The sequence below is a fragment of the Protopterus annectens genome, chromosome 1.part1 (genome assembly GCF_019279795.1).
Source record: "Protopterus annectens isolate FY-2018-M chromosome 1.part1, PAN1.0, whole genome shotgun sequence".
NCBI classification, from domain to species: domain Eukaryota; kingdom Metazoa; phylum Chordata; order Ceratodontiformes; family Protopteridae; genus Protopterus; species Protopterus annectens.
In genome coordinates, this window is record NC_056726.1 from 1,792,441,700 (window position 1) to 1,792,469,003 (window position 27,304).

At 45.3% G+C, this 27,304-nt stretch overlaps 1 protein-coding gene across 6 annotated transcripts in view; it reads left to right on the forward strand.

Moving 5' to 3' along the window:
- PUM1 (pumilio RNA binding family member 1) overlaps window positions 1-27,304 on the forward strand; it is a 3,075,948-nt gene that overhangs the window by 2,054,656 nt on the left and 993,988 nt on the right. The window lies entirely within an intron of this gene.

Here is a 27,304-nt window from a genome sequence, read left to right on the forward strand (position 1 = left end):
AAGGGGCAGAAGAACCTATCCCCTCAGATCAAACAGACAAAGGCTTTTATTCCAGACTATTCCTTGTTCCCAGAAAAGAGTGTACTTGGCGCCCCATCTTGGATCTATCCATTCTGAACACCTTCCTGGTGGTCCCTAAATTCAAAATGCTAACTTTGCAGCAGCTGCTGCCTATGCTGACAAAAATGCCTGGTTAGTTACCCTAGATGTAAAAGATGCCTACCTCCACGTCCCCGTAAGGGAATCCTGCAGGAAATTCCTCCACTTCAGAGCAGGCTCACAACACTTTCAGTTCTCTGCACTACTCTTTGTCTCATCTACTGCTCCCAGGGAATTCACCAAATGCTTAATCCCGGCCATAGCCTTTCGCAGACAGAAAAATATACAAATGTACCCTTATCTGGAAGACTGCCTCATTCAGGCAGATTGCAAAGAAAAGCTCCTGAACGATCTCTTCTTTGTCAAAACCCTCCTAACCTCCTTAGGGTACACCATCAGTGAGAAGAAATCAAGGCAAACACCCTCCAGGAAGATCATTTTTTGGGGAGCACTGCTGGACACAGCATCCCAAATGGCCTTCCTATCCCCAGAAAAGCTGATCTTCCTGCCTCTCTATTTTACCCAGCTGGCTTCCAGAAGTCACCTCCCTGTGAGAGAGTTCCTGCAAGCATTGGGGTACATGACATCTTGCATCCTTCTACTTCGTCTGGACAGGCTTCACATGAAAAAACTTCAGTGGTACCTAAAGAATCTTTGGTGTCAGTACTCTCAACCTCTAGAGACCTCTCTCCCTCTGATCCCCTGTATAAGGGCCGAGTTTCTCTGGTGGGCAGGGGACTGTGCCCAGAACAAGGGTCTTTCCTTCACCCTCTGCCCAACCGGGCAGACCATTACCACAGACGCCTCAGACATAGCTTGAGGTGCTCACCTAGAAGGCAGGTGCACCCAAGGTTTTTTGGGATGCCCAGCACCTTCCCTTACACATCAGTCATAAGGAAATTATGGCAGTACAAAAGGCTGTGTCATCCTTCAAACCCCATCTCAAGCCAGGAGTTCTCCTTATCAAAACAGACAACACCGCAGTAATGTGGTACATCACCAAACAGGGAGGGACGCAATCTTACCCCCTGTGCAGGCTAGCCATGAACCTCTGGCTGACCGCCTCTTCCATGGGAGTACACCTGATATCCCAATACCTACCAGGGATCAACAACACCCTGGCAGACCACTTAAGCAGAAACTTACTGGACCCCCATGAATGGCAGCTCCATATTTTTACAAATCACTCAGTCGTGGGGGACTCCATAGGTGGATCTCTCTGCTTCGCATCTCAATTATCAGCTGAAAAAATTCTGTACCAGGGAGTATCACCACCTAGCGTGGAAGGTGGATGCCTTGACCTTCTCCTGGAACACCCTCTTTGTGTATGCATTCCATCCTCTGTCTCTTATTCCCAAGGTACTGATCAAAATAAGGGAGGAGAGACCAAAAGCCATACTCATTGCTCCAAATTGGCCCAGACAACATTGGTACCCCTTACTGCGCAGCCTGACCTTACAGCCTCCCAGGCAGCTTCTCCTGATCTCAGACCTCTTACATCGGGGGGGGGGGGGGTGCTGCACCCAGACTTGCAGACTCTGTCAGCATGGCTTACACTCTAAAGGCAAACAAGGGGACCCTGTTAAGCAAACAGGTCCTAGACATTCTCACAGAGGCCAGAAGGCCCAGCACCAGAAAATCTTTCACAGGAAAATGGAAAAGATTCTGCTCCTGGAGCCAGTCCAGGGGGTGCAATACCTCACAACCTTCCATCCCTCATATCCTGGACTACTAAGCGGAGCTACTTAATAGTGGCCACTCCTTCTCCTCTATTAAAATCCATGCCTCAGCTATTTGAGCTCATTTTGATACAGAATAGCCCCCTGTTCTCCCATCCTGTAATTAAACAATTCCTCAGAGGGGCTTCTAATGTCAGACCTCCCAGAAGGCCACCCACTCCAGCCTGGGACCTGAATTATGTTTTGGAAAAGCTAACTTTACCCCCCTTCGAACCTGCTGCTTCAGCAGAACTAAGGTATCTCTCCTGGAAGACTGCTTTTCCCCTAGCTATCACCTCAGCCAGAAGGGTTTCAGAGCTTCAGGCACTGATGGTCATTGAGCCCTTCATCATCATTCATGCAGATAGGGGCTCCCTGAGGATTAATCCCTCCTTTATACCCAAGGTAGTATCTAATGTAACTCTCAACCAGGCCATGCATCTATCCACCTTCTTTCCTTACCCCCTGAAAACCAGGGGAAAAGAATTCTGCTCTCACTAGACATGCACAGACTGCTCAGATACTATCTGGACCATACTAAACCCTTCAGGATAACAGACCAACTATTTGTCAACATTGCCACAGGGGCAGAGGGGGAAGCCCAGTTCCAAACAAACTATTTCCAAATGGATATCACACTGTATCCATTTCTGCTACAGATTACATGGGGAACCCATTCCACTAGGGCAGCCTCCACTTCCACAGCATTCCTCAGAGGAGTTCCCACCAGGGACACCCTGGAAGCTGCCATCTGGACTTCTGTCCATACCTTCACCCAGCATTACGACCTACCTCTATTTTCTAAGGCTAGGACAGGTTTACCTCTGCAGTTCTGCAGGCCATGCTGACCCATTCCTCGGTGTCTTACTAATCCTACCACCACTCTCCTCAGCTTTGGGAGTCCTCCCACAAGTGATGACTGCAACAGTGAAACACAAAGAACATAGTACAGTTGTGTACACTTACCATAAATGTAGACGTTCGAGTGTATTCACTGTTGCAGTCCTGGTTTCCCACCCTCCTTCCCCCTTGTATCTTCTTTCTTTAGGGAGACATAAGTTTCTAATGGTGGCTTTTAGCCACCAGGACCAGTTTACCATATCGACTTAGGCCTCTGACTGGTTAGGGCAAGAAAAACTGATATAATGGCATCGGATGTCTTGCTTTATAGCACTGATGACCTGACATCAGGCAGCAAGTGGTAGCAGCCAACACAGAAAAACATTGACTCTGGTATTCGGGCTGGCCGAGGGCTACCACAGCAGGGATAACACACAAGTGTTGAGTGCAACAGTGAATACTCTCGAACTTCTGTATTTATGGTAAGTGTACACAACTGTACATTTATGGTGCCTACATAGCATTTATATCTGAAGTTGGTGTTTTCATTTGCTTTTCAACCTGTGGGAACACAGATCTGGGACGGATTTGCCACATTTCGTCAGCATCGGGTCCAAGCTGCTCCCTACCCACAGTGCCCCTTTCTCCTTCCTCCCTTCAGATCTCGTCTAACGTTCACATCATGGTCCATGCTCTAAGCGATTTTTTGGGTAATTTTTTCTGGGTTTTCTAGCTATCTTTAGATGTTCTTTGTGTTTCACTGTTGCTGTCTTTACACTTGGGTTATCCTGCTGGCAGGCTACCCTCAATCGGCCTGAATTCCAAAGTCTAGGTCTGGCGTCGGTTGCTGTCGCCTCTTCCCTGACGTCAGTGCGCCAGGGATATAAAAGTTGCAGCCGACGCCATTTTTTTCAGTCTTTCTTGCCGCACAGTGCCCGAAGCATAAGCAGTTCGCAAGTGCCGGTCGGCCGACTCCTGAGATTTTCGTGTTCAAATTTCAGATCCAAAGTCTTCATTAAAAGCTAAGTACCCCGTTTGGGAAACTTTTTTCTTGCTTCAGACCGATGTCAGCAAAAGTTAATAATTGTATTTCTTGTGGGAAGCAAATACCTCATAAGGACTTTCATTCTTACTGTATTCCTTGCCTAGGCCCTGACCACGACGTTGCTAGTTGTCGGTTTTGTGCTAGATTTAAACAACGCACGATTAAGCGTCAGTACGATTTTGCATTGCACTATTTTGGCAGAAGATTTAATTATACGATGTCGTCGGATAGCCATCCGACTATCGGAATTCACAAGAAAAGCAAAGAAAAAGAAAAGCACAGGCATCCGAGGTCCAAAACCGACAACGAGGCTTCTTCTAAGCCAGTCTCCAGTTCTCAGTGAGGCGCCTTCGCAGCCCCCGATGCCCGCTACTTTAGACCCGCAGGCCGCTACCGACTCCCACGTGGAGTCGCCTAGGCTGCTGGAAGCTCAAGGTATTGGCCCTTCGGAGACTATTCCCTCAGATGGGTCCGGAGCCGCTGAGCAGGCATCGGCTTCTGAGGGTGTTTTCAGACCAACTCAATTATACATTAAAACGACTTCAGCTTCAAAGGCAAAGACTAAAGCACTTAGACAAAGAAACAAGTACAACAGCCTCATGGACAGGCCTTCATGCCCAAAAAACAGATGCTCAAAATGGCCGAAGACTTAATTACTATGATCAGGGGTTCCCATCCCCCACCTGATAAAAGCCCTAGGCAAGAGACAGAATATGAATCTTCAGATCAGGTTTCCATTTCATCTGATTCCTCTTCTGATCAGGAATACTCTCTTCCTCCCTATGAGGATTCTGATGCTGAAGAATCTATCCCTTCTGCCTCTCCTCCTGAGGATTACTCTTTTGGGGAAACCTTGCATACCATGAGGGAGCATTTCCACTGGGAGAGCCAAGATTTTTCAGAATCTAAGAAAAGACTCCGAGACTTCCTTTTACTACTACAACACAGGCCCCTAGCTATTCCACCTGTGTTAGACATTGTTGATGATGTATTTTCAGAGTCCAGTCTGACCCCTGACTCCTTACCTCCAGCTCCTGTTAAGCCGGACTGGTACTACAGGGTACCTGACTCTCATAAATTCCTTTTCAAAAACCCTGCTGCTGACTCAAAAACTTATCTCTCAGGGTCCCAAAGGGGTTAAGGCCTCCGGTGCAAAAAACCCTACCCCCTCTGACAGCGATTCTAGGGCATTGGACAGATGGGGAAAAAAGATTTACACTTCCGCCATCTTGGCTATAAGGGCTTTAAATTGTCAGTTTCATATGCTCAAATATCAACAATATATTATGTCACTGCTTAAACAGAAAATGTTGACAAATTCTGAATGTGCAGAAAACAAAGAAATGCAGGATTTATTGCATGCAGCTGAACAAGTTGGAAAGCATACTTTGCAATGTGGTTTTGATTCTTTGGAGGCCTCCTGTAGAGCCGCTGTTACGGGTTCTGTCATCAGGAGGCATGCCTGGTTAAAGGAACAAGTCTGCCTGATCATGTCAAAGCAAAATTATTAGATGCCCCAATACAGCATGATACTTTGTTTGGTGTTAAAGCAGAAGAGGTGTTAAAGAAAATGGAGGACAAAGCTAAATCTATGCAAACGGTTAAGGATTTCTTACAGGTTCAGCCTCCAAGATTTAGCAGACACTGGCCTACAAAGAATTGGTCCTTTCCAGTGTCAGACAGACCACAAAGGGGGCAGATACAGACGCCCAAGAGGCAGATCCCAGCCCCAAGGTTCGTACAGGTCTAAACAATAGGGTGCTTCTACCTCCAAAAGTGGAGAAGACCAATCACAACCAATCAGGAAACAGTCCCAGTGACTTCCCCCTGCCTGCACCAAGCACTTATCTTCTGGCAGCACCTTTAGGAGGAAAACTAGCACTTTTTTCTCAAAACTGGCACATAATAACCCAGGACAAATGGGTCCTAGATATACTGTCACAAGGCTACAAGTTTTACGTCCATACCCTGCCAAGGACAAACAGTTGGCCATACCTGCCAAAACATCAGTGGGCAGAGGCACAAAAGCAAGTCTCATCCCTCATGGACATGAGGGCCATTCAACAAGTACCAGAGCAAGAGCAGGGACAAGGATTTTATTCAAGGCTGTTCTTGTTACCAAGAAAGGACAAGACCTGGAGACCAGTACTGGACCTATCTAGTCTAAACACATTTCTGGATATACCAAATTGCAAAATGTTGACTCTACAGCAGCTTCTGCCCATGCTGGGCAAGAAGGCTTGGCTTGTGACTTTAGACCTAAAAGAGGCATACCTGCATGTCCTAATCAGACAAACGTGCAGAAGATACCTCGGATTCAAAGCTGGCTCAATGAACTACCAATTCTCTGCACTGCCCTTTGGCTTATCTACTGCGCCCAGGGTTTGCACAAAATGCCTGGCACCAGTAATTGCATTCTGCAGACAAAGAGGAATACAAATTTATTCTTAGTTGGACGACTGCCTCATTCAAGCAGAGAACAAGAACATTCTACTACAGCATCTGGCGTTTGTAAAGAGATTTCTAACAGGCCTAGGGTACACAGTCAATGAAAAGAAATCAAAACTAGTACCCTCTCAAGAGATAATATTCCTGGGTGCAAGCTTAAATACAACTGCCCAGATGGCTCATCTCAAACCAGACAAACAAAGGCAACTGACTACCTATTTCAACCTGTTGGCAGCAAAGGCCCAGTTATCTGCAAGAAAAATTCTGCAGGCTTTGGGCTTCATGGCATCCTGCATTCTACTAATTCCATATGCGAGACTGCATATGAGGAAACTTCAATGGTACCTAAAAAGCGTTTGGACTCAACATTGCCACAGCCTCGAAACAATAATTACCCTCATCCCCTGCCTGCAACAGGAGTTTTGTTGGTGGGCGAAGGCTTGTCACCAGAACAGGGGACAGCCATTCACTTTACCCCCAGCCAGGCAGACATTAACAACGGATGCATCAGATTATGCCTGGGGGGCCCACATGGCAGGAAGATGTATTCAAGGCACATGGTCTGCAAACCAAATGCATCTACATATTAACCAAAAAGAGATGCTAGCTGTTCAGAATGCCCTGGCAGCCTTCAAGGACGTACTTCATCCGGGACAACTACCGATAAAGACAGACAACACCACGGTCATGTGGTATATAAACAAGCAGGGGGGGCACTCATTCTTACCCCCTTTGCAGACTAGCCATGACTTTGTGGGACACAGCATTCATTGACTTACCAAGTACATCTGCAGGCACAGTTCCTGCCAGGAAAGATAAATATTCTGGCAGACGAACTAAGCAGAAACCTCATGGATCCCCACGAGTGGAAATTGTATCCACAAGTCTTCAGCATGATAACAAGGAAATTTGGATGCCCGGATATAGATCTATTTGCCTGTCTTCACAACTACCAACTAAAGAGATTCTGCACAAGGACTTATCACAGACCAGCATGGAAAGTGGACGCCCTATCTTTCAGCTGGAAAACCTTAGCAGTATATGCCTTTCCTCCACTGCCTCTCCTCCCCGAGGTACTCCTAAAGGTCAGACAAGAGAAGCCAAAGATGATACTGATTGCCCCAGACTGACCCCGCCAGCACTGGTATCCAATCCTAAGGAACTTGTCTTAATGCCCGGCTTGGACCTTGCTTCAAATACCTCATTTACTATCCTAGCAAAACAGTCAGATCCTGCACAACCAACTAAAGACCTTAAATCTTGCAGCATGGCGGATAATGTAGTGATACAAAAGGTGCCTCTCACTAAAGCTGTAATGGATGTCATTTACCAGAAAATCTTACGCTGGAAAATGGAAGAGATTCTGTGCTTGGAACCAGGCACAAGGAATTAACACAGCTGTACCAAATATTCCTCAGATTTTGCAATACTTAACTGAGATGCTGGACAAAGGCCTATCCTTTTCATCAATTAAAATTCATGCCTCTGCATTTCGGCTCATTACAATACAGAGCCACCTGTCTTTTCTCATCCCTTGTTAAGGCAGTACCTCAGAGGACCCAAAAACTTAAGGCCCCCAAGGAGATCACCAATACCTGCATGGGACCTCAATTATGTTTTGGAAAAACTCGCCTTGCCTCCTTTTGAGCCAGCCGCTACAGCTGATATAAAGTTTTTATCTTGGAAAACAGCTCTGCTCCTAGCAATAACCTCTGCAAGACGAGTCTCAGAGCTACAGGCACTCATGGGTGTGGAACCTTTTATCATTTTTTATCCAGACAAGGTTTCTCTCAGGACAAACCTGACATTTATGCCTAAGGTAGTGTCCAGTGTGGCCCTTAACCAAACTATTCATCTGCCTACTTTTTATCCAAACCCACAGAATAAGGGGGAGAGAATTCTGCATTCTTTGGACATACACAGACAGCTATGATTCTACTTGAACAGAACCAAAGCTTTCAGAAAGATAGAGCAACTACTAGTGGCATATGCGGCAGGACCACAAGGAAAGGCTATCTCAAAGCAGACTATTTCAAAGTGGATAGGCCACTGCATTCATTTCTGCTATTCACAACATGGCAAGCCAGTGCCTAAGGGCATTAGGCCACATTCGACCAGATCAGCAGCCACTTCAGCAGCCTTCCTCAGGGGAGGACCAACCAAAGACATTTTAGATGCTGCTACCTGGAGTTCAGTGCACACCTTTACAAAGCACTATCATTTACCTCTCTACTCTTAATCCAGGGCAGGCTTTGCCACTGCAGTTCTGCAGGGCCTCATAGTCGCTCCTAATGCTATTTAGCTCCAGCCTCCCAACCATAGCTTTGGGATTCAACCCAAGTGTAATGACTGCAACAGTGAAACACGAAGAACATAGTACAGTTGTGTACACTTACCATAAATGTAGATGTTTGAATGTATTCACTGTTGCAGTCCTGGTTACCCACCCACCATCCCCCATATCTTTGCTGCAACTTATCTGCACTTCTCTAATCTGTACAACCTATGTGGTGTATTTGCTTGTAGATGAAGGTATTATATATATTTTGATACATGCATGTTTTCTTTGCATATTTTTAGCCTACCCTTTTGGGGGCACCCGACATTTGGGGCAAGAAAAACTGAAGAAAATGGCGTTGGCTGTATCTTTTATACCCCCTGGTGCACTGACGTCCGGGAAGTGGCGACAGCAACTGACGCCGGACCTAGAGTTTGGAATTCGGGCCGACTGAGGGTAGCCTGCCAGCAGGATAACCCAAGTGTAATGACTGCAACAGTGAATACACTCAAACATCTACATTTATGGTAAGTGTACACAACTGTACTTTCTGTCTTCCCTTTCACTTTTCTTGGTCTTTGCGTTTGTGGGTGTGAGTGCTTTGTGTGCTCTCTCCATCCTCATGGCGGAGACACCCAAACTGGGATTTAGAAAGTGCACAGTGTGTGGCCATAAGCTTTCCTCTGCAGATGGCCACAATCTGTGTGTTGTGTTTAAGGGTTCCTTACCTCGATTCCTCCTGCTCAGTCTGCGAGGGGTTCAGTCCCCGCACATTGATCAACGGGGAGTAAACTTATTCTTAAGGGCCTCCTTAAAACTCCCACTGCGGAGGCCCACTCCTCATCGACCGCTTCTATTCCCACCTCCGCCCGAACCTCTGGGATTCACCCTCCTGCCAAGAGGACCGGGGATGGAGAGAGATGCAAACACCATGATAGGCAGATGAAGCGGTCCCCCGACCGACCCTCCTCGGCCAAACTGGCAAGATGTCATTCAGACCATGGCTCGAGTTCCCCCCCAGAGCCGGACGTGTCTCCGAGCCGTTCACAGGTGTGTACTCCACCCCACTGGCTGTCTAGACCAGTGTCGGTGACCTCTTGTGCTAGGCCCACCCACAGCCTCTTCGAAGCCGAGGTGAACAGGATGATGGAGAGGATCATCCATACGCAGATAGAGATAGGAGTCTTGCCTGACCCCTCCCCCTCTGGGGTTGGGCCATGCAGTCTGCTTTCATCCAGATAACTCCTTCTCTGATCCTACCCCCAGTTTCGGAGTCCTCGGGTCCTAGGGCCCTTGGCGTCAAGGGGTCAGCACCAACGGTACTTTGATGCCAACCATTGCCTTGAGCGGGACAGCTCATTTGAACTCTGAGCCATAGTTTCGGCACCGGATCCGAGGGGGGTGGATTTCGCTCCAAGTTTTTCAGAGACAAGCCTTCCACTCGGTGTCTCTGTACCTCGAGGTTCGGCTCTGGCTCCCCTGTTGATCCAGAGGATTATGGTCCCAATCATAGCCCCAGCTCCAGGGGTTCATTCTCCTTCTGCCTTTTTGGTGGAGAGGGATCTCTCGATCCCATTGAGACCCTTGACAATCTCGTCATCGGAGTCCATCCTGGCTCCCTCTATCTCTGGTCTGGATTCCGCCATCCTGCCACCTCAGGGACAGCCTGCTGGTTCTCCACCCCAGGGAGTTCCCCCACGGGAACAGCTGGATGTTTTTGAGTCCTCCCTAGAGAATCCCCCCTAGGACTTTCCTCGAATTTGCACATGTAAAAGGAGACACTTATACTCCTCGACGGAGTCTCCCACGGGGGACACTGACTTGGAGAAAGGGGAGGGTTCCCCCCATCACCTGAAAATTATGTCTCATTTGGAGACATCATGGAAATCCTGATGAGTCAGTGTTCCTGGAGGCATTTGGCTCAGGACCCTTTACTTCCTGGGTGTTCCTTCCCACGGATCCTCTGGTGGATCTTGTTGCATCTTGGGCGTAGAAGAAGCCCGAAATGGTGGAGCCTATCCCCAGATTCTCTGATGAAGTCCTCAGCGCCCCTTCTGATAAATCACACTGGTCAAAGACATCCCCTGTTGATGCCATGGTGATGGTGGCCAGTAGGGCTCCACTGTCCATTCACCTGACTGAGAGTCTTGGACCGTTTTGGGAAGTGGGTCTACGCTTCAGCAACGTTTTGTGTACGTGCGCTGAACTACATGGCACACGTTATTAGGCTTCAGTGAGACCTAGTGTAGGAGGTCACGGAGTCTACCCCAGGGTCCATGTCAGTGGAGGACAGGAAAGTTTTCTTCTCTCAAATGGCCACCCCTACCTCCATTGCCAATACCTCTATGCGGCTTCTCTCTCACGCTACCGAGTGCTGCACTAGAGCTGCCGGAGCAGGCATTGCCATCGGGTGTCACGCCTGGCTCTGACTTTGCACCTTCTTGGATCCCTTCAAGGCGTCATTTACAAATGCCCCGTATGATGGTTCCACTCTCTTTGGAATGATGGTATGCAATACAGTGGTTCAAAGCGAGAAGGACAAAAGACTGTCTGCCGTCGGAATCTGCTTCTCAATGCCTCAACGATCCTTCTCCAGGAATCAGTAGTTGGTGAAGAAGATGTGGTTCCGGAAGTCTCAGGGTTATTCCCAGGAAGCTCTGGACTCGCCCTTTCTCAGAGGCAGAGTGGGATTTGACAGATGCCGCCCTTACACCAGAGGGGGTCCGAGGAACCAAGCGTCTCTGGATTCGTTTTCTAAGAGACCTGCACAGCAGCCCTGAAGAGTTACCCGGCTGCTCGTCTCTGAAGGCAGTCGCAGGGGGTCGACTTTCACTACACCCAACAGCCTGAGAGTCAGTTACAGTCGATTGAGTGTTGTGAATCATATGCAGAGGATATTCAGTCCCTTTTTTCAAAAGCCAGTTCCAGCCTAACACCTCCCAGACCTTCCACCCACACAAAGGGAGGCAGCAGCACAGGAAATTTCCAAACTGTTAGAAAAACTAGTCATCCAGCCCGTCCCCCCAGATCAGTCCAGATTAGGCATCTATTCCAGATTCTTTTTAGTGCTAAAGAAGACAGGGGGGTTAAGATCCATTCTGTTTGTTACCAGTACAAAATTCTAGGTGGTCACCCTCCAATCTATCGTAACCTACCTGCAGGAAAATGACTGGATGTGCTTGGTGGACATTCAGGATAGGTACTATCACATCAAAATGGAGATGTGCTCTCTGAGGTTCCTCCGCTTCCTGCTGGGGACCAATCATTACCAGTTCAGAGCGCTACCCTTTGGTCTCACCACAGCCCCCATGGTGTTCACCAAAGTGATGTCGGTGGTAGCGGCTGCAGGGCTTCCAGGTCTTCCCCTACCTAGACGATTGGCTCCTTTCCGCTCTGTCAAGCCAGGGATTTCCTTATCCGGACCACTCACCAGTTGGGCATCACCATAAATATTAACAAATCCCTGTTAGAACCAGTTCAAGTTCTGGACTTCATTGGAGCCTGGTTAGATACCATTCAGACCAAGGTTTTCCTGACACCAGACAAACTTCAGCCCCTCAAAAATCATGTCTCGCACATTTTTCAGGTTCCATCTCCTCCAGCAGAGTGTGTTTTAAAGGCGTTTGGGTCTACTGTGGCCATGATCACCCTTGTTCTCACAGCTCTGTTACACATAAGGGTGCTCCATTGGACTCTGGCGGTCCAGTGGTCTTTTCTAGATCTACCATTGTCGCATGCTATTCGTCTGTCATGCGCATGCAGGGATTCTCTTCTCTGGTGGATTCTGTCCCCAGAGCTTCTTCATGATCGCCTGTTTATTCTTCCCTCCCCTTTGACTACAGATACCTCCTTACTCGGGTGGCTGGTATTGTTTGGGAAGGACAGTTCAAGACACCTGGTCTTCCCTGGAGACCCACTTGCATGTCAGAGTCCTGGAGATGAGGGCAGTGCTATTGGCGTTGCAAGCTCTTCATGCTCATCTTCCCTTAGGGACAATTGTCATCCGGACAGTATGTCATTAATCTGGTACATTAACAAACAGGGTGGAGCCAGGTCTTATCAGGACGCCCAGGCCGCATGCTTAGGCCTCTCTGCCTAAAAAACAAATTATAAGAATGGCTGAAGATCTTATAACTTTAATCAGGGGAAGCCAACCACCCTCTTCTAAGAGGCCTAGGACTGAAATTGTTTATGAATCTTCTGACCAGGATTCTGATTTTTCTGTTTCTTCTGATGATCTAGATTTACCCTTATCTACTTATGAGGATTCTGATGCAGAGGACTCTATTTTGCTTCCCCTCCCGAGGATTTTTCTTTCGGTGAAACCTTCCACACTGTAAGGGAGCATTTCCATTTGGAAAGCCAGGATTTTTCTGATTCAAAAAAGATGCTTAGGGATTTCTTACTCTTGCCTCAGCATAGGCCTTTAGCCATACCTCCTGTACTAGACATTGTTGATTATGCCTTTTTGGAATCTAGTTTGGCCCCTGATTCTTTGCCTCCTGCTCCCAGGAAACCTGACAGATATTACAGGGTTTCTGATTCTCACAAGTTCCTTTTTAAAAATCTTATTGTGGATCCAGAATATTTCACAGGGACCCAAGGGCATTAAGGCCTCTACTGCCAAAAACCCTACCCCTTCTGATAGAGATTCCAGGACGCTAGATAGATGGGCTAAGAAGGTTTGCACTTCTGCAACCTTGGCCATTAGGGCCTTAAACTGTCTATTTAATATGTTAAAGTATCAACAGCATATTATTGGATTGCTTAAACAGAAAATTATGTTGTCAGCAGAAAATCTGAAGTAACACCTGCTGTAGTACAATGCTTAGAAGGCTGCTGAAAATAAGGAATTACAGGATTTAATGCGTTCTGCTGAACAGGTTGGAAAACATACTTTGCAGTGTGGGTTTGATTCTTTTGAGGCCTCTTGCAGGGCTACTGTCACTGGGTCTGTACTCAGAAGGCATGCTTGGCGTAAGGAGCAATCTTTGCCTGATCATGTTAAAGCTAAACTGTTGGATGCACCCTTAAATCAGGACCGGCTGTTTGGCAACAAAGCTGAGGAAGTTCTTAAAAAGATGGAAGATAAAGCTAAATCTATGCAAACTGTTAAAAGATTTCTTATAAGTTCAGCCTCCAAGATTTAGTAGGCATTGGCCCTTTAAGAATTGGTCCTTTCCGGCTTCTTCCAGGCCTTCTCAATCCAAACGCAGACACAGCAGAAATCCCAGGTTTCAGTCCCAGGGTACGCACAAGACTAAGCAGTGGGGGGCTTCCGCTTCCACATCTGGGAGTTGGAAGACTCCCCCCTATGGAAAACTGTCTCAGTGACTTGATTTAAAACTTCCAAGCACTTCTCAACTGAATGCTCCTTTAGGGGGTGTCAAAGGAAAAAACTTCAAAGACCAATACACGTAAGGTTCAGTTAATGCACTTTAATTTACTTGCAGCAAGGAGACAAAAACATGTAAATGCAAGGATTTGTCTAACTACTAACAGGAAGTATGTTCATTCTTATACTGTTTTACAAGACATGGCCTTCTAAGCATTGTACTACAGCAGGTGTTACTTCAGATTTTCTGCTGACATGACTAGATTTGTGAGAAACTTTTCAGAAAAACAACCTGGCCTTGATGACCAGTACTTCGCTTACAAGCCTCTATTGTACAGCGTTACATTTCAAGGTACTCTTCTAATACAGATACAAACAAATGCTGATTGCAGTTCATATTTTCAAGCAGGCTTTGTCCTAATTATCTGTTACTTCTACAGCTGTGTATATTCTCATAGCACAGTGGAACGTCTTGTCTGAGTTTCATTTAAGCAGTATTGTTCTATTCATTATTTTCCTAATGCAAGCAGAAATCATCTGCTTCTCAGTAAATTTCCAAAGCACAAGCAAGATTTAGCTGACAATACAAGGTCGGAAAGCAACTGCAGTTTGTACAGATTTATGCAATATGAAATAGAATAAATGTGTTAACCCTTTTCTAGCTCTATATGCACTAAGCATATTGCTAATACACACATTAATACATATTTTTCTAACATTTTCCCCCTAGTAATACTTTTATTCTACTTTCAAAATAAGCATAAACAGTTTGTTTTCTTCTCCTAACCTCTTCCACTCAGGATTTGCAGTTAAGAGAGTCATTCAGTTTAAACGTATGAAAGCATTTTAGTCTTTTAACAATTCTTCAAACTCGGTACTTTAATATAAGGTTTCAGAAACCGACATGTCTATTAGGTCTTTAACCAGTCTTTTCATGCAGGGGATACCACAACAAACACATACTCCCAGTAGGAGCATACCTACACAAATGGCAATCAGGATGTTCATTAGGATGGTACCCCACCCCCCAAACCATTTCTGGAAAAAGTCCATCAGTGGGTTTGGGCCTGGTTTGGTCATGGCCGACACTTGCTGAATTACCTCAAGATGATTGTCTATCTCGTGTTTATGGTCAGGAATATACGAACAGCATTCTTCTTGGATTAAAGCGCACGTACCACCTCTCGCCGCTAGGGTGAAGTCGAGAGCCATGCGGTTTTGGAGCACTACAGTTCTCATAGCATTCAGTTCATCAGTCACCAATTCGAGAGCAGAAGAAGTTGCGTTGCTCATTACTTCGAGAAGTTTTGACAGTTTTCTCAGCTCCCAGATTGATTTCACTGCTCCATATGCTGGTAATATGCCTGCCCACGATATAACGCTATCACTCAAGTCCATGTGTGTCAGTCCTTTGCCTAGAGAGTGGTGGTCTTTCCAACGCGCATCAATTTGTACCACTGGATTTACAGGTTTCTTGACGACTTCTCGGACATTTCGAATTTTCCCATGAGGCAAAACTGCAGTGTGTCGTATGGCCGGAACCAGGTAACCCAAAAAACAACTGCCAGACCAATTCTCAAGTAACCATTTGTATGCCTTTCTACCACACACAAAATAACAGTCCTCTGCTTTAGTAGTAACCTTGCTATGAATATATACTCGCCCTGCATGAAACATTTTTCTATCAATTATAGACAGCTGTTTATAAAGAACAGAATTATGTTTTACTTCCATCATGTGTTTTATGCATCAATCCAAGAAATGAGTCATAGTTTGTATTACAGTAAAGATCTACTTTGTTTCCTTTAGTATAACATCTGTAAAGAACAGTCACATTGCAATTGCTCCAACCCACTTGAACAGTATCATTTTTATACAAACACACAGTTCCCTTTTGTGGAACAGACAAGTGCAGTGCTATTTTATCTTGCGCTGTAATGGTTGAGGTATCATAAATCAAGTTTTCTCAGGTCTCATTTGACCCCTAGTGGGACTGTAGTCATTAATAATCCCCCATATGCTGTCAGCAAAGCTGTACAAATCCAGCAATTCGAAACATTGAAAGTCTCAGCATACACATATTAATTGCCTGGTAAGTGTTAAAGTTTGGATGCCAGTTTATGAGTAACGCTTCACGTTTATTCAGTTCAATCTGTGTGGCTGGGAAAAGAAAAGGCCACAACAAAAAGATTATTGTCACTAATACAGTTAACAGGATGACTATGCAATACTTCTGAGGAAAAGGTTGTTCTGCATTCCTGTTTCTTCTGGACTCTTATCATTTTTGCTCTTGGCATGTAACAAGATTTTTGTCCAGTTCAAAGTTTTTAACTAATTTACAGTGCATCAGGTGGATCCAAGAGGCTCGCTCCGCGATTTTGACTGCAGTGGGTGTTGACAAAAGCACTTGATATGGACCTTCCCACTTTGGAGATGCCCAGGTCTTTCTCTTAACTACCTTCAGCCAGATCCACGCTCCAGGGGGGCACTGCCACTTCTGACGGTCTAGTTCGTTCTTTATCTGAAACAGAATTTAACTGCAACAAATGTTTAGAATTTAATAACTTCGGCATATACTCTGCTAATGTACTGTCAGCTTCCTGGTCTGCGGGCATGAGAGATTTCCACTGAGGTATATAGTAAGCCCTTCCAAAGAGCTTTTCAAAAGGAGTCATTCCTTTTGCATTCGGAACAGTTCTCATGCTCAACAGTGCCAGGGGCAGACAGTACACCCAGTTTCTCTGCGTTTCTGCTACTAATTTTCTTAGCTTACTCTTTAAAATCCCATTATGCCTGTCTACTAGCCCTGCTGATTGCGGGTGATACGCACAATGATTCTTTAAAGAAATGGTCTGATTCACGAAGTGTGCCCCATTGTCACTGTAGATCCTTTCTGGAATGCCGAATCTAGGGATGATTTCTTTTACAAGAACTTTGGCTACAGTCGTAGCATCTGGATTTTTAGTCGGAAAGGCTTCCACCCATCTGGAAAACATATCTACAATGACAAGACAATACTTCTTATTTTCACATTTATTCAACTCTATGAAATCCATACAAATAGTATGAAATGGATACGGTGGTGTGGGGAAACTCCCTTGCTTGGGCTTTAACGCCCCTTGTGCATGATGTTTATTACAGATGTGGCATAACAAACAAAATGTTTGAGTAATTTGAGAAGCCATATGTCGTGATCACTCTGTTCACCAGCTGTACCATCCCCCCTTTTGAGACATGACACTGCCCATGGCTCAACAAAACTGCATATCTAAATAAATTAGACGGCAATATCGTTTTTCCTTCTTTAGAGATGTGCACAGCCCCTTTTCGAGAATTGCTCCTCGTTTTACCCATCTTTGTTTTTCAGCTTGCGTAGTAAGTGTCTGCATTGTTTTTAACATTTCTAAGTCTAAAATCTCAGAGGGTTGTAATTCCTCATTCAAAAGAAATACTTCTGAAGCTGCCTGCTTTGCAGCTGTATCAGCTCTCGCATTACCTTTTGAAATCCTATCCTGTTGTTTGGTATGAACTGTGCATTTACAAATAGCTACTTTCTGAGGTAACTGAATAGATTCTAAAAGATCTAAAATAAACTGCACATGATTGATTGGTTTGCCAGTAGATGTTATCATTCCTCGATTTTTCCACTGTTGCGCAAAAACATGTACAGTAGAAAAAGCATACTGGCTGTCAGTAAAAATGTTTACACATTTACCCTTTGCTAAAGTACATGCCTGTGTCAAGGCAATCAATTCTGCTGCTTGTGCAGATAAATTATGTGGTAAAGATTTCGCTTCTATAATGTCAGTATCAGAAACTAATGCATATCCTACTAGGTTCTGTCCTGCAGGCCCCCTTTTGCACGAGCCATCCACGTAGTATGTCACCTTGGCATCATCCAAGGGAACATCCGTAAGATCTTTTCTTGGCAGTGTCTTTTGCTCAATCACCTGCAGGCAGCTGTGTGGTATGCCATCTGCAGGGGTTGGGAGCAAGGTCGAAGGGTTCAAAGTCGTACATCGTTCAATTGTCATGTGAGGTTGGCTCAACAATATAGTCATACAGGAAAGATGCCTAGCAGGGGAAAGATATGCTACCTTCTCTTGCAGTAAAATAATTGCGACTGCATGAGGCACTCTCAATGTGAGAGGGTGGAACAACACTACTGAGGCCGAAGCCTGTACTGCCATTGCAGCTGCATCTACTGCTTGTACACAGTGAGGTAAAGACCATGCCACTGGGTCCAGTTGTGATGAATAATAAGCAATAGGGCGTTGCTTGTCCCCATGCTGCTGTGTTAACACTGATGTCATATAAACTTGCTTACAATCTACAGTTTGGAAAAAACGTTTATGATAGTTTGGTAATCCCAAAACTAATCAGGACGCTATTAACTGTTTCAGTTTGCAGAAAACAAATTCTGCTTCTAGTGTCCATTGTAACAAATCCTGTGCTGCCATAGGCTTTTTATAAATCAGGCTAGTCAATGGTGCAGATTCCAAAGCATAGTTTGGAATCCAACTTCGACAAAAATTAGTCGTACCCAGGCAGGACATCATTTCCTTCTTGGTAGTGGGTTTTGTTGCTTGCAAAATCACTATTTTTCTGTCCGCATCTAATGTCCTACCTTCCTTGGATATCACATATCCTAGGCATTTAACTTGTTTTTTCCAAAGCTGCAGTTTATTTTTGTTTACTTTATGTCCTTCAGTGGCTAAAAATTGTAATAGCGCTATAGTGTCTTCTTTACAATCTTGCTGGGTGGGGGACGCCAGCAGGATATCATCAACGTAAAGCAAAATCTGACTACCTCTTGGTGGGGTAAATCCCACCAAGTTGCTTGCCGTTTCTTGTGAGAATATTGTTGGACTTTCACAATACCCCCTGTGGTAGTTGCGTATATGTATACCTTTTCCCCTGAAATATGAATGCAAACCAATGCTGGCTGTCAGGGTGTATCGGTATCGAAAAGAACACATTGCTGATATCTACCACAGAAAATATTTTTGTTGAGGTTTTAAATCATTCAACAGGGTGTGTGGATCTTGCACCGTAGGTGCTGTTGGTATTACTGCGTCATTTACAGCTTGTAAATCTTGGACCATACGCCACTCTCCATTTGCTTTCTTAACAGGAAATAAGGGTGTGTTACATGGTGAATCAGGAGATTTCACCAGCACCCCTTCCTTAAGTAAAGCTGCTTTAATAGGTTTGATTCCTACCTCTACATCTTTTCTTAAGGGATACTGCCTCTTTTGTGGTCTAAATGCTGACTTTGGCGTAATAGTAACTGGTCCTGCTGTACGAATGAGTCCTACATCTGATTTTCCTGTTGACCAGAGATTTTCTGGTATATTCTGCAAAGCATTCTCTTCCTCCTTCAATAGGAGAGCTAATCAGCTGTCCTTGCTAGACTGCAAGTGTACAGCTGGGTGGGTCTGAGTTATCCACTTCTTCAACTTCTGCATTTGTATTCCTTGATGTTCATTGTGCATACAGCTGCAGTCATAACAGATGGGTTCTCCTGCCATCAGGCGGGTCCTCGGTCGGCCGAATTCCAAAATCTAGGTCCGGCGTCAGTTGTCGTCGCTTCTTCCCTGACGTCAGTGCGACAGGGGTATAAAAGAACCAGCCGACGCCATTTTCTTCAGTCTTTCTTGCCGCGCGGTGCCCGAAGCAGAAGCAGTTCGCAAGTGCCGGTTGGCCAGCTCCTGAAATTACGAAAATTTTGCAACCGAAGTCTTCCTGAAAGCTAAGTACCCCGTTGGGGAAACTTTTCTTGCCTCAGACCGATGTCAGACAAAGTTAATAATTGTATTTCATGTGGGAAGCAAATACCGCATAAGGATTTTCATTCCCGCTGCATTCCTTGCTTAGGCCCAGACCACGACGTCTCGGTCTGTCGTTTTTGTGCTACATTCAACAAACGCACCATTAAGCGTCGGGCGGAGTTCGCCCAGCACTATTTTGGCAAAAAATGTAACAATATTATGTCGTCGGATACTCCGACTCCAGTTTTGTCTAAAATACGCAAAGATAAGGACCGACACACGAGGTCCGCGGCCTCTACCGACACCACGCCAAAGCCGACTACAGGTGGTCCGGTTCTCAGCAAGGCGCCTACGCAGCCCCTGCCTACCGACGACACTTCATTGGCGGTGTCTTCTGTGCCCGAGGTCGCAGGCTCCTCGGCCCACACCCCGACTACAGATACCAAAGCCACTTTTGGTGATGAAACTCAAAATGTAGACAGGTCTACCTCCTCTCAGGGTGTCTTCAGACCTTCCTCCTATTTTTCTATCAAGGCTTTCACTAAGTCTAAAGCAGCCATGCATTCTAAGAGACCAGCTACACAGGGCCCTTCTCCAGGCCCCATGCCTAAAAAACAGATGCTTAAAATAGCTGAGGATTTAATTATTCTTATCAGGGGTTCTCACCCCCCCCCCCCCGGACAAAAGGCCCAGAGTGGAGGAAGAATCCCCCTCCTCTGACCAGGCCTCCATTATTTCAGAGCATTTGGATGAACAGGAACATTCTTGCTCCTCTTTTGAAGATTCTGATGCAGAGGAGTCCATTCCCTCAGTCTCCCCTCCAGAGGATTACTCATTTGGGGAAACCTTGCATACCCTAAGGGAACACTTCCACTGGGAAGGCCAAGAGTATTCAGATTCCAAGAAAAGGCTTAGGGATTTTCTCTTGCTACCTCAGCACAGGCCTCTGGGCTATACCTCCTGTCTTAGACATACTAGATGATGTGTATTCGGAGGCCTGCCTTAACCCGGATTCTTTACCTCCAGCCCCAGTCAAACCTGACAGGTACTACCGGGTTCCTGACTCACACCAATTTCTATACAAAAGTCATGCGGCTGACCCAAAAACTATCTCACAGGGCCCCAAGGGAATTAAGGCCTCCACTGCTAAAAATCCATTGCCTTCCGAGAGAGATTCCAGATCTTTAGAAAGGTGGGGGAAAAAGGTATACACCTCGGCCACCTTAACCATGAGGGCATTAAACTGCCAGTTCCATATGTTAAAGTACCAACAGTTTCTGTTATCACAGTTGAGAAGCAAAATGTCACAACCTGAACAGCCAGACTTGAAGGAGTTGCAGGATTTGATGCATAGTGCAGAACAAGTGGGTAAACATACCTTGCAATGTGGTTTTGATGCTCTAGAGGCCTCATGTAGAGCTGCTGTTACAGGATCAGTCATACGTAAACACGCCTGGCTTAAGGAGCAAACCTTACCAGATCATGTCAAAGCTAAATTACTAGATGCCCCTCTACAAAAGGATGTATTATTTGGTGTTAAAGCTGAGGAGGTATTAAAGAAAATGGAGGAAAAGGCTAAATCGATGCAAACAGTGAAAGATTTTCTACAGGTACAACCTCCACGTTTCAGTAGAAGTTGGCCTCCCAAAAATTGGTCCTTTCCAGCCATGGACAGACCCCAAAGAGGTAGATACAGGCGCCCGAGGGGCAGAGGGCAATCTCAAGGATCATTTAGAGGCAGACAATGGCAAGCTCCTACACAAAGAGGTGGTGAGGATAGTTCGCAGCCATTCAGAAAGCAAGCCCAATGACTTTCCCCTTTGCATGCCAAGCAAGGCTCAAATGGCAGCACCCTTAGGCGGAAAACTGGCATTATTTTCGAAAAATTGGCATATTGTCACAAAAGACAAATGGATCCTGGACATTATAAACAGAGGCTACAGATTCCATTTTCACACCCTTCCAAAAATGAGAGGCATGCCAAACCTGCCACACAATCAAAGGGCAGAGGCACAAAGACAAATTTCAGATCTCATGGACATAAAAGATATTCAAGAGGTACCTACTCAAGAATAAGGTCAAGGTTTTTATTCCAGACTATTCCTGGTACCAAGGAAGGGAAAAGATTGGAGACCTATTTTGGACCTATCCATCCTAAACACATTTTTACTCGTACCAAAATTCAAGATGCTCACATTACAGCAGCTTCTTCCCATGCTGGGCAACGAGTCTTGGCTGGTAACATTGGGCTTCAAGGAGGCATACCTGCATGTCCCAATCAGACAAAATTGCAGAAGATACCTCAGATTTCTTGCAGGTTCAACCCATTATCAATTCTCTGCATTGCCCTTTGGCTTATCTACTGCGCCCAGAGTATTCACGAAATGCCTGGCATCAGTAATTGCCTACTGCAGACTTCAAGGGATACAAATATACCCATATTTGGACGACTGCCTGATCCAAGCGGACAGCAAGCACATACTTCTGAAACATCTGGCTTTTGTAATAATGTTGTTGAATTCTCTGGGATACACAGTCAACAAAAAGAAATCAAGGCTAATACCCTCTCAGAAAATAATTTCCTGGGTGCCAACTTGGACACAAACACCCAGATGGCCTACCTCACGCCAGAGAAACAGGGGCAACTAACTCAATACTTCAGAAAACTAGCAAATTTCACCAGGCTGACTGCAAGGAAAATCCTGCAGGCTCTGGGGTTCATGGCATCTTGCATCCTACTAATCCCATGTGCAAAGCTGCATATGAGGAAACTTCAATGGTACCTGAAAAACCTATGGTCTCAACACAGCCACAGTTTGGAAACAATAATACCACTAATTCCATGTCTTCAAAAGGAATTTCTGTGGTGGGCTCAAGCATGCCAAACACAGGTCTCCCATTCTGCAAGCCTCAAGCAAATCAAGTCATCACTACAGATGCCTCGGACTACGCCTGGGGAGCGCACATGACAGATCGGTGCATTCAGGGCAAATGGTCCCAAAAAGAAAAGCACCTTCACATCAATCAAATGGAAATGCTAGCAGTAATAAATGCTATTATAGCTTTCAAAGACCTTCTGCATCCAGGTCAACTATTGATAAGGACAAGACAACACCACGGTAATGTGGTACATAAACAAACTGGGAGGAACCCATTCATACCCCCTATGCAGGCAGGCCATGTCACTTTGGAATATGGCTCTGGAATTACAAATCGAACTTCAAGCACAGTACTTGCCAGGCAAGGAAAACACGCTGGCAGACAACCTAAGCAGAAATATGACAGATCCACACGAATGGAAGTTGCATCCTCAAGTTTTTACAGAGATAATACAAGCATGGGGAAGACCAGACATAGATCTCTTTGCCTCCCACAAAAATCACCAGTTGACAAAATTCTGCTCAAGGACTTTTCATCCACAGGCCTGGAGAGTGGACGCTCTCTCTTTCAGTTGGACAATAATGACAGTTTATGCCTTTCCGCCTCTTCCTCTGCTGCCCAAGTTCTATTAAAAACCAGAGCAGACAGACCAAAGATGATTCTCATTGCTCCAGACTGGCCAAGACAGCACTGGTACCCACTCCTGAGGAGCCTGACGCATTCCCCACCGTGGACCCTACCTCTGATGCCTCTTCTTCTGACTCAGCACAGCTTCAAAACTCTTCACAGTCAGCTGAAAACACTCAATCTAGCTGCATGGAAGATTCCTTAACATCACAGCAGACCCTACTCTCCAAGGAGGTGCAGGATTTCATTTTGGAGGCCAGAAGGCCGTCTACTAGAAAAGCTTACTCCGCAAAATGGAAACGGTTTTGTGCCTGGAATGAGAAAAAGGGCCAGAATCCTGGAAAACTGAATTTACCTCAAATATTACAGTATCTAGCTGAGCTGCTAAGCAGTGGACTTTCATTTTCCTCCATCAAAATCCATGCCTCAGCCATTTCTGCAGAATACAACACTGATCCACCTTTATTCTCTCACCCCCTCTTAAGACCGTTCCTCAGAGGGGCTAAGAATATAAAGCCCCCAAGGAAACAACCAATACCTGCTTGGGACCTCAATTTCATTCTAGAAAAGCTGACCTTGCCTCCCTTTGAGCCAGCTGCCTCAACAGATTTGCAATATTTGTCCTGGAAAACAGCTTTCCTTCTGGCTATCACCTCAGCTTGCAGGGTATCGGAACTACAAGCCCTCATGGCTGTGCAGCCTTTTATCATCTTCCATCAGGACAGAGTTTCCTTACGAACCAACCCATCCTTTATGCCAAAGGTGGTATCCAGGGTAGCTTTGAATCAGGCTATCCACTTACCTACCTTTTACCCTAATCCTCAAAACAAAGGGGAGAGACTACTACATTCCTTGGACATCCACAGACAGCTGCGTTATTATTTGGACAGAACAAAGCCTTTCAGAAAAACAGAACAGCTCTTTGTGTCCTATGCTATAGGAGCTCAAGGGAAGCCAATTTCCAAACAGTCTCAAAATGGATAGCCCACTGCATACGCTTGTGTTACTCTTTTCATGGTAAAACTGTACCTGCAGGCATCAGATCTCACTCCACAAGGGCCACAGCTACCTCTGCAGCTTTCTTCAGAGGAGTTCCTACCAAAGATATTTTGCAAGCAGCCACTTGGAGTTCTGTGCATACCTTCTCCAAGCACTACCACCTACCATTATACTCCAAAACTAGAGCAGGCTTTGCCACTGCAGTCTTGCAGGGCATCCTGGCTCCTCCTAGTTCCACCTAGTACCTGCCACCCCTTTCTTAGCTTTGGGATTCTACCCATCTGTTATGACTGCAGCTGTATGCACGATGAACATAGTACAGTTTTGTACCTACCATAAATGTAGATGTTCGAGTGCTAATACAGCTGCAGTCCAGGTTTCCCTCCCTCCTTCCTTCACCTCTTGCGACAGACCTATTGGCTAACACCTCCTCATACAACCTGATTGGGGTATTCATTTATGGTGTATTTGCTTGCAACTACTGTATTTTGATTATATTGCATTGCCTTATTACATAAATTTATGTATTGCCTTCCTTCTGGGGGCACCTGACATCTGGGGCAAGAAAAACTGAAGAAAATGGCGTTGGCTGGTTCTTTTATACCCCTGTCGCACTGACGTCAGGGAAGAAGCAACGACAACCGACGCCGGACCTAGACTTTGGAATTCGGCCGACCGAGGACCCGCCTGACGGCAGGAGAACCCATCTGTTATGACTGCAGCTGTATTAGCACTCGAACATCTACATTTATGGTAGGTACAAAACTGTACTTTCTGACTGTTCTAACTCTGTTTTTCCCATCTCGTGACTTTTTCTCCTAAGTCTACCCATTTTACATTCTTGTCCTTAGTTAAGCCAACATGTGGTAATCAATTAGATTTATAGAGTGCAACTCCTGGGGCAATGAACAGCTGTTCCATTCTGTGTCCCAGTACAGATTACGTAATATGAATCTGTTTGCATGATTTCTAAACAGTTCTTGCTCATATTCCTTATCAGGTCCTGGTGTATTACAATAATACAGAGTACAGTGCAACAAATGCTGTTTATCAATGTCAAGGGAGGGGAACTTGCTGATGGCTACGTTCATCAACTCCTCGGTCACCGCCCCTGGACCAATCGTAACCAAGTACTGGCTGTACCAATAAAACATTTCACCCTCCGATTGCACTGCAAAGGTATCAATTTGTCGCTGGGCTTCCATACCCTGCATAGTCGGAACTACTGCTATACCAAATAACTGCATAAGGTCTCTGCCCAAGAGGTTTACTGGGCATTTTGCAGATACAACAATTTTGCTTTTCTGGGTCAATCCTGAAACAGGATCAGTTATCACAATATTATGGGAGAGGGGCTCCCGATACAGCTGTCCATTAGCTGCTTTCACTAATATGTAATCAGGTGACTCTCTGAGTTCTCTGGCAGTTTGGAGGGATGTACCAGGGTTCGTGATGCCCCTGAGTCACACAAGAATCTGACTTCCTTCCCTTCTACCAGGAGTGTAACTTCTGGTTTCGTGTCTGCTAAGTAGAGCTCTAAGCTCAATAAAGCCAAATCCAATATTTCATGTTCTTCACTATCCGTGACTTCTTGCACTTCCTCTATTTCTTCTGTAACATTCTCTACTCCCTCTATCACATATTCATTTGTCCTTTCTCCACTATCCCCTTCTAGTGATTCCTGACTACCATATAGTCAGTCCTCACCCTCCTTATCCTCTGTGGTTGCCTTCTTGTTTTTCTTGCAAGACCTTGCCAAATGTCCTTTCTTACCGCATTTAAAACATTCACCCCTTTTCTTTCGCCCTTCAGAGTCCTCTGATCGTTGATCAGATTGTTCGTTTCCCTGGGCATTTCTCTTGCCCCTTTTCCCGGACTGTACTACATAAACTTCTGCTCCATCTTCTACAGAAAATACTTGGGCTTTCTTTTTCTTTTTGCTATTAAAATGCCTTTCGGCATGCCTAGCATATTCAAGCAATGACTGTAACCTGCTTGTACGATGATCTACCATGTGTTTTGTAATAAAGCTGCTGATGGGTGCAATACTGCCTTTCAAAAATGCATTCTTTAACTGCTGCTCATATGGGGAATCATGGGTCTGATCTTCAGGAACCTGCATCCCACAATGGTTATTAAAACATTCTAATAGTCTGGCATAATACCGGTCAATAGCTTCACCTTCCTGTTGAATGCATTGATTAATGCAAGTCCAGTCTGCCCTAGGCTTCCATTTCTCAGATGCGGTCTGTAAGACCTTTCACTCTGTTGTCTAATTCTGCGCTGCTATGTGGGAGGGGCCTGAGCGCAATATCATGGGGATTCCAGTCGCCACTAATCACGTACCAATCTGGTCCCACAATTTGTCTGACTACTTTTTCTACCTCTTCTCCGTTTAAATTATAACTCAGCCTCATTCCTTGCAAATCTTCTAAGAACTTTCTAAAATTAACTTTTGGATGGGGAATTCCCTCAGTGGCTTTCCGGATGTCTTCCGGAGTCCAGGGTCTATACACTAGAATAGTTGGGTCCTGTCCTTCTTGCCCTGCCTGAGGATTAGGCACTTCTATAAGTGGGCATATTTCTTCTTCACTCCTATATCGTGAATTTCTACCCATTTGATATAACTCAATGTCCCCTTTTGAGTTTCCTGCCCGTGTTCGAGACCTGGTCTCGACAGGATCTCTAATAAACGGTGTTGCTTTTGTAGTGTCTCTACTTACAGTGATAGCACGATATCGCAGGGGTGGACTAACTTGTTCACTTGCCTCATATTCTGGTAAGGGAGGCGGTGGGACTGATGCTATTACTAAGTTATTGTCCTCCTTATCTAAAAACATTGCTTTTGAATTATTACTCTTTTGTTCCCTTCGGTTTACTTCCTCAATTCACCTGTGTGCCTGAGGAATTCCTAATTGACGTTGCTTTTTTACCCGACCTTTAGAATCGGTTTTAAGCTGTCTGACAAGTTTGATAAGCGAGGATTTTTCTAATGTACCTTCAAATTCATACTTATTATCCCATTTTGAGTAGTATTTAATAATATCAGCACACTGTGACTGCATGTATTTCATGTCTTTGGTTAACGGCGGATTTTGGGACCTTTTTGTACAGTTATTACCCATTTTATTCTACCCTTTTAATCGTTACGTAACTCCTTATTTTTAACGTGGTACCATGGACATTTTTATAGTCTCTTCAGAATGACTGCTTACCTGCTGTGTTTCCCTGATCTATGACAAGACAGTAATCTTTCTGTCCCTG